At 40.2% G+C, this 12,875-nt stretch overlaps 1 protein-coding gene across 1 annotated transcript in view; it reads left to right on the forward strand.

Annotated features, from left to right (window-relative positions):
• Nucleotides 1-249: 249 nt before the first annotated feature.
• Nucleotides 250-12,875, forward strand: part of LCP1 (lymphocyte cytosolic protein 1) — a 78,464-nt gene continuing 65,838 nt past the window's right edge. The window contains exon 1 of the mRNA XM_014838901.3: nt 250-363. The gene's annotated coding sequence lies outside the window, so the exon portion shown is untranslated. The remainder of the gene's footprint in view (nt 364-12,875) is intronic.

Consider the following 12,875-nt stretch of genomic DNA (forward strand, 5'->3'; position numbering starts at 1 on the left):
TGTCGCGGGTCTTCCTGATAGACGTGTTTCGAAAAAAGGAAAACACCCAGGCCACTCCCCCCCTCACCCCATCCCCACCCCGACCCCGATCCCCAACCTCCCGGCAAGTTGCAGCCAGAGGCCAAGGAGATGGGCCCTAGCAACCAGAAGCCAACAAACCCGCCCCGCCCGCGGGACGCGCAGGCGCCGAATTGGGAGGCGGGGCCGGTCGGTGCGCGCATGGGCGGAGCCCCGCGGAGCCAGCCCCGCCCCACGGCGCGGCGCGCTCAGTAGCCGCTCACCTTTCCCAGGCTCCGTGCGGGTCTGGCCGGGAGGCTGCGGGCGGTGGGGACTGGTGGAGAAGTCCGGTCTTGTGCAGCTGCTGTACGGAACCCCGTGGTGACAATCGTTATTACTGTTTTTATTCTTAATGACCACTATTATTTATTTACTTTTCCCGATTACTCCAGGCTTAACTCAAGTATCTGGGATCTGGGCTGGCGTTCTTTAAAGCTGCACTTGGGCGCAGCCGGGTCCCGTTTCTAATTTGGCGGTGCCCCCGAAAAGCGAGCGTTCTGATTTCTTTCTCTTCCTTTAATGCAACCTGTTTTGTCCTTCTGATCCTTTAAAGTTCCTAGATGAGGAGGAATTGTGCGGAATAGGGGCATTAGGGGTCCAACAAGGCTTTAAAAGAAACCCATTTCTTACTGTCATAGTCATTTGTTCTGGTTGTCGTATTGTGACTTGTCTCCTCTGTCATGGTGTTGATGAATCTGTACGTACAGTGATCAATATCGTGTGTGTTTTTTTATGTATGTGCATGTTTCTTTGGAGATTTGAGAGAGCGCGCTCGAGAACTCATTAGGTAGATGTGTAAATCTCAACTCAGAAAGTAAAATAGATGGAGCTTCCTTCCAGTATTTCCCTTTTTTTGTTTTTTTTAATTGCAAATGTGGGAACGTTAGTGTTGGAAGATGAGAGACTTTTGTATAAATCTTTCTAGTTTTGGGGATCTTTCAAAATTTACTCCCTGTCTTCCTTTTTCTCCTTAGGAGCAAGCATATATTTTAAATCGGTCAATGAAAAAAATGGAAAAGTAAAAAAGTATTCCATCAGACTGTGGGAAATATTATGCACTTCGTTTTCCTTTAGAGTATTAGCATATGGTTTCTTTTCCTTGTGAGATTACTGTGTCCCAATTAAACTGTCGTCCCAGACCATGAATTTATTCCACTTTTGCCTGTGTCTAATTCACAGATTGATTAGTTTCTCAGAAAGACAAAGTTGCTAACAACAGGCAGATCTGATTGCTAGGTTTTGTCTCAAGTAATATTTGTTGTGCATATTTTCTAAGTGTGAAAAATGTTTTTAGTTTTAAGCATTAAAAAAAGTGTCTGTTCCGATATATAAATTGCCAGGTTCCTATGCTCTTAAAAGTTGTTTGAACCATGAGTACTGGGATTCAGTTTTACTGACCAATGCATGGCCTTTAAAATTTATGCTTAGTATTGCATAGCCAAAATCAAGGCAGTGCACTTATCAGTAGTTTTTTAAAAAATGCTTTGTCACACATGGAATTAGGCATCAGGCTTCATTGCTTGTAGATTTCTTCTAGCAAGTACCAAGCAGAACCTAGGGCAGTTTACTAGGTCACCTCCTTAGGTGTGAATATTTTGTCTTCTACTGCTTACTACTTACATTACTTAGCACCAAACATTTAGGCAGATGAGACAGTTATTATGAAAATTAAATCCATGGCTTGGTGTGTTTTATATGTATATATCAGTTTATTCTAACATCTTACATGCTTCATCTATGGTAATGATGTACAAATGCAGGCTAGATTTAGAAAGCACAAATCTCGTGCAGTTTGGATTATTTTGTTATTCTTATTTATTTTATTAATTTTTGAAAATATTACTACCTCAATTTCCTTTTGTAAAAATAATCAAGTCTCTTTAACTAATAGAGTTCTCTCTTTGATTTTTAAGGGTCCACTTTACCTGAAGTACGGGACAGTCGGCCTATCTGTCTGTCCCCTTAGCTTTGCAGTTTGGCAGAACCGTGTGATAAAGCTTGTCAAACTGAACCACACCACTTTGGCTCTGTTAGCAGACTGTGTTAAGGAGGCCAGGGTAATGGCGAGCGCCAAGGCTAAATACATCCTGTGTTTTTGTTTTTATTTTTGTGTTGCTAAAATGAGATAAAAGCCTTATGCTCCACAGGTAATGCTATTGATTTTCCTAATGAGTGGGGAATTTTTGGGGAATCTCAGATTTACTGTTGGTGAAAGGACACAGCTCTGCTGGAAAGGGGTCAGAATTATTGCTTGAAATCTTCACTATTTTCCATTTACCTCCCTCCTCTTGTTTGTTTGTTTTCCTTTTAAATAGGACAGAGGTTTACTAAACAGTTTGGTCAATGTAGATTTCATCTAACATTTTACCTTATGGAAATAACTGGAGTAATTTGTATTTTTATGCTCATATTAGTTTTTAGAAGTTCTTTTGAAAAAACGAATAGTTGTTTTTGCGTGCATGTTGGGTAAACCATTGGGTCCCCTGGGTAACCCTGCGCACTAAAATGCTTTTGAAAAGAGCTATTTTCCTGGTTGGAATTTACCTGACTGTTGAATTATATATCCTGGGAAATGTCTTTACTCCTCAGCAGTCACAGTGGCTTAAATGTACACATTTATTTCCTGTGCTTTCATGCTGCTGCATAGGTCTCTGTTCTTAAATGTTAGTAAAGGTAGTTTGAAGAAGCTGCTTTTCTTTTTACCTCTCCTGTCTCACTACAAAGACAAAAACTTCATTTCTGTTCTTAATTATTTGGGGCCAGTTATTTAGTTATTTTTGTCTTTCAGAGTGATACTTATTTCCTTTCCTTTGTTTGAACTAGAGATTGGTCCTGGGATTCTTTTCAAAAAGATCATTGCTAATAAGGAAATGTCATACAACCTGCATCATAAAATTAAAAGAAAATTCCCAAACATTGAAAGGACAATGCCTATCTGTTTTTAAAAGCGTACTCATGAATTCAGTCATTCATTCCAGAATTATTTATTGGAAACCTACCAGACATAAGGTACTTTGCTAGGTGCTAAACTTTAAACCTTATTAAAACAAGTTATAATGATTTGTTTGAGGCTTTGTAATCTTAGAGATTGAAATTAAATTTTAAATCATTTTCGAAGGCTTTACTTAGCTATAATTGTAGCTACTTGAGGTTTTAAAAATTTTAACTTTTTTTATTACATTGCTTGGGTCGTATAGTATTATTTATTTGCACAGCCCCAAATAATCAGAAACAATTTTGCATTTCCTTAGCTTCAGTGATGGTTTTGGACTGTTTGTCTGCACCCAGGTGATATTAGATATCTGTATATATTGTGTGATTGTGTCCTCACCAAAAAAAAGTAAATAATAGTTGTTTCCTTTATGTTAGGTTGACTAAACAATATTGCCATTCGTGCTGTGAGTGATGAAATGTCAACGTTGGTTGCTTACCAGATGCAAGACAATATTCCAAGTGTTGGCTTTATGTTTTGTGCTACTCCACAATTATCACGTTAATTGAAAATTCTAATATCTGAGTCAGATTGCAAAGGCAGCATAGCATAGCTCTGCTTGGCTGGGTTCAGATCCCTGGCTGCCACTTGTTAGCTCTGTGCCCTTTGACCTCTCTAAGCCCCTGTGGTTTTCCCACCTGTAAAATTGGGGTAAAATGGTACGTAACTCAGGTTGTTGTGGGGATTTAAAGAGAGAATCTGTGTCAAGGACTTAGTTTTGTGCCTGGTACAGATGAGTCCTCATTAGGTGCTAGTTGTTAGAAAACAAACTTCCTATCTGCTTTGTCCTTGTTTTATGTGATGATAGCTGATGTTGACCAAAGTATTTGGGGGGCTGGAGGGTGCATTTGGGGCATTTATCCATAAACTATCACACTTAGTTTGCTAACGTCTCCAGTGTGTTGGAGAACCTAGTCTGCAGCTTTCAGATTGTGAGACAAATGCTGAGTTCTGGGCAGGTCCCTACATTCTGTCAGTGGTCCTTATAGCCCTCTGGACTGCAGAGGAACTGTGGGACAGCTCGTGCCCGGAAGAGTCCAAGTATAGGGATGTAAGTAAGGAGGCCTTGACTTGTCCCTCACATGAGTTGAGTCTGCGAGCTGCTGTCAGCATTGGTTGAGCTGGAGAATCCCTGATGGAATTTTAACCAATGACCCAAGGATGAAAGCTGCCTTGTTCTCAGCATCCTCCAGGCCACCTGGTGAGCCTAACAAAGGTGGAAAAGGCAAAAGGGCTGCCATGTGACTCTGCTTTGAATGGCTAGAGGGAAAGGTGCTCCAAAAGCACATCATCTTTCTTAATTCTTTTCTAAATGAGTACACTAGACTTTGGGAGATTAACCTGCTGAGCCCTTGGGGCCAGCTGTAAGTTTAGGAACATTTGCCATGCCCAGAAGGTGTATGAGCTGCATGCCCTCTGTTCAGTCCTCAAAAGAGACCTGTAGCCTTCAGAACTGTAGGTGAGCAGGAATGCTCCATAATGATTTACTCTTCATTCTAAGGCAAATAGCAATATATGACTTTAAATAGTAAATACAATGGATCTGCTCTTAAAACCTATCATTCTCTTTTATGCTGACAGTCCTGATTGCTATATGTTTTATTCTCCAGTGTAGTGAGGCTAAAATTGTGAGTGGGGCTTGAGGGCAGGGAGGAGCATGGATTGCCTGGATGTGTAATGGTGTGTTATATTCTCCATGTTGATGAAGAACTTGCATTTCTTGTACAACTGGACAAGTAGAACCGTAACTTGTGTTTCAGTATCACACAGTGACTTTAGCATGCTTTTGATAGTCCTTCAAGACTGACAACAATCTCAATCCCCTACCCTTAGGTTTTGATGTCAGAGATTTTGTCAGGGTTGAGGTTAATAAGTTCCAGGACATTGCTTCTCTCCTCACCCTGTCCCATGTAGTCAGCTGCCTTGGTGGTATGGAGACAGTTCCTTCACTTCCTCTGCCAGTTATTCCAGGTGAAGTAATACCCTCCAATGGAAGAGGATATGGTGTCCAGCTCTATTCAGGAGCCATGGGGAAGACAGATTATGGGGTTCTGCTCTTTCCTCCACTGCAATTCCAAGCAGAGCAGCTACACTTTTTTCTGTGTGACATATTAATATGGCTCTGCTTAATTAAGACTTTCTTTAAAGACAAGGTTCTGTAACTACAAGAGATTTGCATGCAAACCACCAAACAAGATGAGACTTAAGTTTGTGCTCCTGCTTCTCTTGGATGGTGTCTTGCTCCCCGTCATGGAAACTTTGCATGCCGTTGCCCGTGGGGTGCCTTCCTTGTCCTTGACCCAGGAACCCCACACACCCCATCACTTCCCAACCCACCCAGAATCAGGCCCATTAGGAGATACCTCTAGTTACCACTTCTTTCAGCAGGAGCTAAGGAAACCAGAACATTCCCTTCTTCCCCACCCCCTACTTTCCCAACCCAGACTCACAGCATTAAAAAGGATTGTTTCCAGAAGATTTGCGACTTGGTGTATCACTTTACCCAGGTGACCCTCCTTGGGAGAATAAAAACATTTCATCCTGCACACTCACTCTGTGGTTATTCTCAGTACATAATCGCGAGACATTTGATGTCCGCAGTGAAGGTAAAAGGGAGATGGCCTTGATAGGGTCAGTGTGGCGCTAAAGTGAAAGACCACAGTGACTGAAAGTGGAACTTTGAGTACAGCAAATCCGACTTGCCACCGTTTGCTTAGAAGAAGTTATTTGGTTAGGAACTGGAAGGGCCGGTTCTGCTAATCTTATACTGTGAGCTGTAAGATGAGCTGTGATGAGTTAGAGCAGCTGTGATTTTTAGACCCACACCTGAGGGCTAGACTTGGCCCAGAGGGTTTCTTAATAGATGTATTTCACGTATTTATACTTATTTTCAAGTGGTAAAAGTCATTGAGAAAGAGAAGTGTTTTCTGTAAGGGGTAGGAGTGTTAGAGCATCAAATGCTTCAAAAACTTCTTACTGCAGTGGAGGCGTGCGTTTTAAGAGGTCAAAATTTTCCATCTGAGGTTATTGACATGTTCTGGCCGGAGGAAAGAGGAACCACAGAGGGAAAGGGCTCTGGCTGAAATGGAAGCGAGGACTTTATTTCCTGCTTGACCTTTAGGCCCGCCCAAATGACCTCGGCCCTTTAGAAACATCCTTGGGAAGATTGACAGGCACCTTTCTTCCAGGCACCTCATGGTACCTCTCTGAAGTGGAAAAGACAGACTTTTGATGGGTTTGGGGAAGCACAGGGAGTGGGTACCTGGGAGGTCACAGAGCCCCAATCAGAGATAAAGTCAAGATCCTGTCTCCTGGAACAGAAAACTGCCTTGACAGTGGTTTTGTACTGTTTGTTTTTAAACAATGGGTGTATTTCTGGAATGCGTGATCATGAAATTTACATAGAGTTATCATTACTGAGTGACTCTGGGATAGCTCCATCCTAAATCTCCAAAGGAGAATGCAAGAGAATTCTTGGGATTATTGTCATCTGTGCTATTAATCTAAAAAGTTTCTAAAACAGAACTGCGACTGAGGGGGCTGTGTAGCCTCAGCTGGCTAACCTCTGTGAACCTCAGTTTCCTCACTTTGAAGGCTCTTTCCGTATCCATACTTTATGGTTAATACTAATTTCCATTCATGAACTATTACTGGTCAATTACCCATATGTTGATATTTTCTACGTATACCAGTCTTGGAGTAAAAATGCCTGTAAATCTATTTGATTTTCAAGTACTAGACTGGGTAATTTTATTTGCCATTAAATAATATTCATTAAGCTTGGTGGATGGAAGCACTCAAGTTTGATATTTCTGTGATTTAATGAACGAAACCATGTGTATGCTTCATGGATCTTGATCAACTCCTCCTCCAAACATTGTATTGTTAATTGTTTTAATTACAAAGTAATTAAGGCTTGTTGGGGAAAAAAATAATACAGAAGTGTAGAAGGTAAATGTCTTCTCTATCTTCTCCCCAATCCCAAAGGTTTTGGTGTGTGTATTTTATATATATATATATATATATATATATACACACAATTTTTAAACTATATATAATTTTATATATAATATTTGTTATATGTAATATGTAATAGAATCATATAAATAATTTTTGTGTAAAGTGATTACATTACTTATATTATCTGGTGACAGTCTTTTTCGCTGGACATTTTATCTCAGACATCCTCTGGAGTGGTATTTATAGACCCACCCTAGTCTTTCCAATCCCAGCGTTTGATTTTACAGGTTGAGTCTTGCTTTTTCAGTCTGTCCAGGTATTGTTAAAAAACAACGAACAAGGGGTCGTGAAATTAGTACGTTTCTTGTAGAAAAATCAATTATACAGATAAACAAAAAGAAGAAAAATTTCCTGTAATCCTTTCATATAGAGATAACTATTGTTAGTATTTTGATATAATGTATATAGTTAAAAGAATTTTATATATACAAATATACACATGTACACATATGTATGTATTTTAATTTGAAAATATTCTGTTCCATTGCTATTTTATAACATTATTCTTCCTCTCAAATATATGAGAATTTTTTTCCATGTGGTATAAGTGTTTTAAAGCTGTTTGATAAAATATTCGTTATTTATCTTTGAGAAATCCTGATTTAAGCTCCCACCAGCTGTGTGAAGAGTGTTTATTTCCCTTCATTCTAACTGATCCTGTGAATTAATCAGTTTTTTTAATCTTTGGTACTCTGTTAGGTAGAAAATAGCATCTTATTTTAGTTAGTGTTTGATTATTAATGAACTTAAATATCTTTTCCTCTATTAATTACTGAAGGTATTCTATTATAAATGGCTTATTTTAGTCTCTTGCCTATTTTTACATTGTAGTGTTTGTCGTTCCCCTAGTGACTTTTGAGGGATCTTTGTATATTATGGGTACCTAACATACCCAGTTTGTCTACTTAGGCTATTTCAGGTGAGTTATAACGTGGTTAAATATTTGGGCCCTAAAGCCAAACAGACATGGTTTGAGTACTGACCCCACCCTTTACTAGTTATCTGACTGGTAAAGTTCCTCAACCTTTTAAGTCTTAATGTCCACATCTGTAAAACCGGGACAATAATGGCGCCTACCCTATATAGAGTTGTTGTAAAAATTAAATGGATGTGTCCTCAAAGTGCTTTAACACAGTGCCTGGAATATTGAAAATGCTTAATAAATGTCAGCTATTTTTTTCTCAATGATAATTGAGAACGCAGTAGTATAAAAGATACGCCATACTCATTAGTATAATTACATATAACAGTGACTTTCTTTGTTGCTAAATTATACTAAAATGGAACTTGTGCCCTTCTAAAAATAATATATATATCATATGAACAGTCATAAAGTAATTTCACATTTGAGCCTGTATAGTTTGTTTAGTTGGTTAGAAATCGATGCTGGGACTTACAGTTTAAGTGGCTACCAGTGTCGTGTGGACAGCCTCCTACCCACCCCAAATGCACAGAAATGCCAGATAACATATGTAGCTGAGATGAACAGAAAGGGAAATCCCAGGTGCTGGAAACAGAAAGAACTTGATGGCACTCACGTAAGCTCGAGATGAAGCCATGGTAGTCCGCAGGAGTACCCAGTTTGGACACGGGCTTTTAGGGGCCGGGCCCTGGGACTGTGCCCCCTACATAGTAACTGGAGTTGAGCTCTCTAGTCCGCAGCAGGCAGAGAACTGAGTCAAAACACCCTACAGAAAGTGGAGAACCTCAAAACTGAGACCCTTGCTCTGAAACTAGAATACCCAGACCCTGGCCAGCAAAGTGTCAAGGAAGTTGACCATAAGGCTGGCAAGCAATACGTTAATATTGGACAAAGTGGGCTCTCATAGACTAAGTTTTTAAGGATACAAAGAAAGGATTCATCAAAATGATGTGCCAACATGAGACTGCGCCTAACAGCATAACCTCTGAATACATGAAACACAAATTGACAAAATTACGATGAGATATTATTGATAAATCCACTTCTAAAATGGGGATTTTTAAAAACACACCTCTCTCAGAAACTAAGAGATGGAGCAAGCAGAAAGTTACTAAGGATATGGAAGATTTGAATAACCCAATCAAGCTTAATCCAGGGGCCCACCCTGTGGCCGAGTGGTTAAGTTCCTGCCCTCCACTTTGGTGGCTCAGGGTTTCGCCAGTTCAGCGGATCTTGGGCACAGACATGGTACTGCTCACCAAGCCATGCTGAGGCAGCATCCCACATGACTCAATGAGAAGGACCCATAACTAAAAATGTACAACTATGTACCAGGGGTGCTTTGGGGAGAAAAAGGAAAAATAAAATCTTAAAAAAAAAAAAGCTTGATCTGATAGAAATATGTAGATACCTATATCCAATAAAGAACATATATTTTCTTCAGTACACAAGAAATATTTACCAAGATTGATCTGTACTTGGCCGTAAAGAAAATCTCAAGAAATTCTAAACAGATATCCTAGTCCATTCTGGCTGCTATAACAAAAATACCGTAGACTGTGTGCCTAATAAACATTTATTTCTCATAGTTCTGGAAGCTGAGAAGTCTTAAGATCAAGGCAGCGTCAGATACAGTGTCTGGTGAAGGCTTGTTTCCTGTTTCATATATGGCTATCTTCTTGCTGTGTCCTCACATGGCAGAAGAGGCAAGGGAGCTCTGTGGGGTCTCTTTTATAAGGGCACTAATCCCGTTCCTGCGGGCTCCACCCTCTTGACCCAATCACTTCCGAAAGGCCCACCTCCTAATGCCATCATATTGGGTATTAGGTTTCAACATATCAATTTTAAGAGGACACAAACATTCAGTTTATGGAAGCAGGTATCCTCGTTTGATTAGAGAAGAAGTTGCATGGGTAAGGCTGCAAACATAAGTTTGGGAGAAACTTAAATGCCAGGATTTTGACAAGCAGTAGAGAGCCGCTGAATGGTTTGGAGCTGGGAACCTGTAGGCTCTGCATTAAAAGATGACTCTGGAATTGAGGCCAAGTTACTCCCTGAGTTTTCAAGGGCTAATGAGGAAAGAACCAGCTCCAAATAAATCATGAGTTTTTGCAAAGTAAAGGCCAACTAGTGTCACAAGGCTGCAGTAGTTCAAAGAAAGTAAAGTGGAAAAATTAAGCTTTTGCAGTATATTTCCCACCTCACCTTAGACCTCTATTTCTTTGAAAGTATATAGCTGAAGCCACAGGGTAATTTAAGATCATATTATAAGAAAAATGTTTAATTAGGCACATCTACTATATAATAAGTTCAGAATATTTAATCATATTTTCAATTTCATTTGGGAAAAGCTTTGACTTTCCATGGAGTCCCTGGAATGTTTTCATTAGATATTTGATGCATCTTCTATTTTCACCTACACCTGTAGCACATACCAGGTGTTTAGGTTTTGGACCAGATATTGGTCCAATAAATATTTGTTAGATAGATAAATGAAAATCTAGAACCTCTTTTCTACTTGTGAACAAGTTAGATTTCAGAAGGCTATTGTCAAGTACGATTGTGTAGAAATCAAAAATGAATTTAAGAAATACTTCCCAGGAGTCCCGAGAAGGATTTCCACTAAAGATGGTTATAAATCAATCACTCCCACAAAACTTTAACATTAGGTCTGTTTTTCTCCTTTGGGATCATATACAATCTATCAAACATCCTTTTCTAGAATTGGCTATCTTGGTCTACATTGAAAAGCTGTGGAGGCAGATAACCCTTCTCTTCGAGGATATCTGCAGTGTTTTGACTTATATCTTAGCAAAGTTACTTACTTGAAAACCACAATATTGAGTCAACTCTCCACTTACTCAGTACCTGCACCAGTGGAGATGAATAGGATGGGAGAGAAACCAAACAGAATGCTTGTGTTTTAAATCCGTGATCACCTAATTATTAATTACAAAAGAAAACACAGTAACTTTGTAGTAAAGGACCCTGGCAGACATCATGTACCTTATGATTTGATGCACTAAAAAGGACACATCAGGGGGCCAGCCCGGTGGTGCAGCAGTTAAGTTGGCATGTTCCACTTTTCGGTGGCCCAGGGTTCACTGGTTCGGATCCTGGGTGCAGACATGGCACCTCTTGGCACACCATGTTGTGGTAGGTGTCCCACATATAAAGTAGAGGAAGATGGGCACAGATGTTAGCTCAGGGCCAGTCTTCCTCAGCAAAAAGAGGAGGACTGGCAGTAGTTAGTGCAAGGCTAATCTTCCTTAAAAAAAAAAAAAAAAAAAAAGGACGCGTCATTTATGTGGTATTCTTGCCAAAAATACATACCTAATTTAAATTGTAAGGAAACAGACAAGCCCAAACTGAGGGATATTCTGTGACTAGCCTTTTCAAAAGTGTCAAGCTGATGAAAGAAGGGCTGAAGAACTGTCCCAGATTAAAGGAGACATCACAACTAAATGGAATATGGGATCATGTCCCATATTGAATCCTAGTCCAGAAAAAGAACAACTTGCTAAATTTGGAAAGGGTCTGTAGTTTAGTTAATAGTGGTAGATCAGTGATAACGTTCTGATACTGACAATTGTGCTGTGGCTATATAAGCTGTTAACATTTGGGGAAGTTGGGTGAAAGGCATATGGCAATTCTTTGAACAATTTTGTAGTTTTTTTTAATTCTGAAATTATTTCAAAATGAAAAGTTGTCATTGAAAGAAAAATATTTTTTAAAAATGTGATCACTAGCCTTGAATGTTGCTCAGCCAGCCTACCCTGTGCCCCTACAGCATTCACTCTTGCTAACTTCCAGACACTATTTCCTAACACTCGCCTTTCTCTCCAACCCTTCCATAGCTCCTCCGCCAAACTCATTCACTGTGAAGAGAGGCCATCAGAAGAATGTCCTCAGGCCCACCTCCCAGCACCGGTGACTCTACTCTGCTTTATCTCTGATCTTTGTGGATAAGCTGTTCCTGCTCCTAGCCAACGCTAACCACTGGTTTACCAGAGCTCATCCTCTCTTATCTATTCCAGAAAATTGCTCCAGCAAATCTTCCCTCTGTCTCTTCATTATCTTTTTCTCTCTCTCTGCTGGATAATGCCTGGAATCATGGAAACATACTGTTATTTCTCCCATCGTAAAAAAAACAGCTCTTGAGACCACTTTCCCCCTTGAGCCACCTTCTGCAACATTTCTCTTCTTCTCTTTACAATAAATCTTTTGAAATTTGTTTACGGTTGCTGTTACCAATTTCTGCCCTCCCATTCTTTCAGGAAACCAGTCCAGCGGGACTTTTGCCCCGCTCCTCCACCAAACTGCTCTTGCGTGATTCCTACTGGCCTTCATGTTTCTGTATCCAGTGGTCAGTTAGTTCTCTCTCCTTATCTGATGTGTTCAGCAGGGCTTTTCAAAGGTTGATCCCTCTCCCCTGCTGAAATCTAGCTTCACTAGGCCTCTAAGTCACCACAGTCACCTGATTTGTCTCCCACCTCTCCGGGAGCTCCTTCTTGGTATTCTTTGCTGGTCCCTCTTCATTTTCCTAACCCTTTATGTTGGAGTGCGCCAAAGCTCAGAACTTGGACCTCTTCTCTTCTTTATCTATATTCACTCTGTAGGTGATCTTATCCAATCTCACAGCTTTAAATACTATCTGTATGCTGATGACGTCAAATTAAATACCATCTATAGCTGATGACGTCAAATAAGCGTGGACCTCCAGACACTATATCCAGTTTCCTACTCACCGTTTCCTACTTGGATCCCTAATGGGCTTAACAGATCTAAAATTGAGCCCCTGCTATTCTCCACCCCCAAGCATGCTCTCCATCCAGTCTGTTCCACATCAGTTAATGGCAGCTCCATCCTTCCAATGGCTCAGGT

This window comes from Equus asinus, chromosome 11 (assembly GCF_041296235.1).
Source record: "Equus asinus isolate D_3611 breed Donkey chromosome 11, EquAss-T2T_v2, whole genome shotgun sequence".
NCBI classification, from domain to species: Eukaryota; Metazoa; Chordata; class Mammalia; order Perissodactyla; family Equidae; genus Equus; species Equus asinus.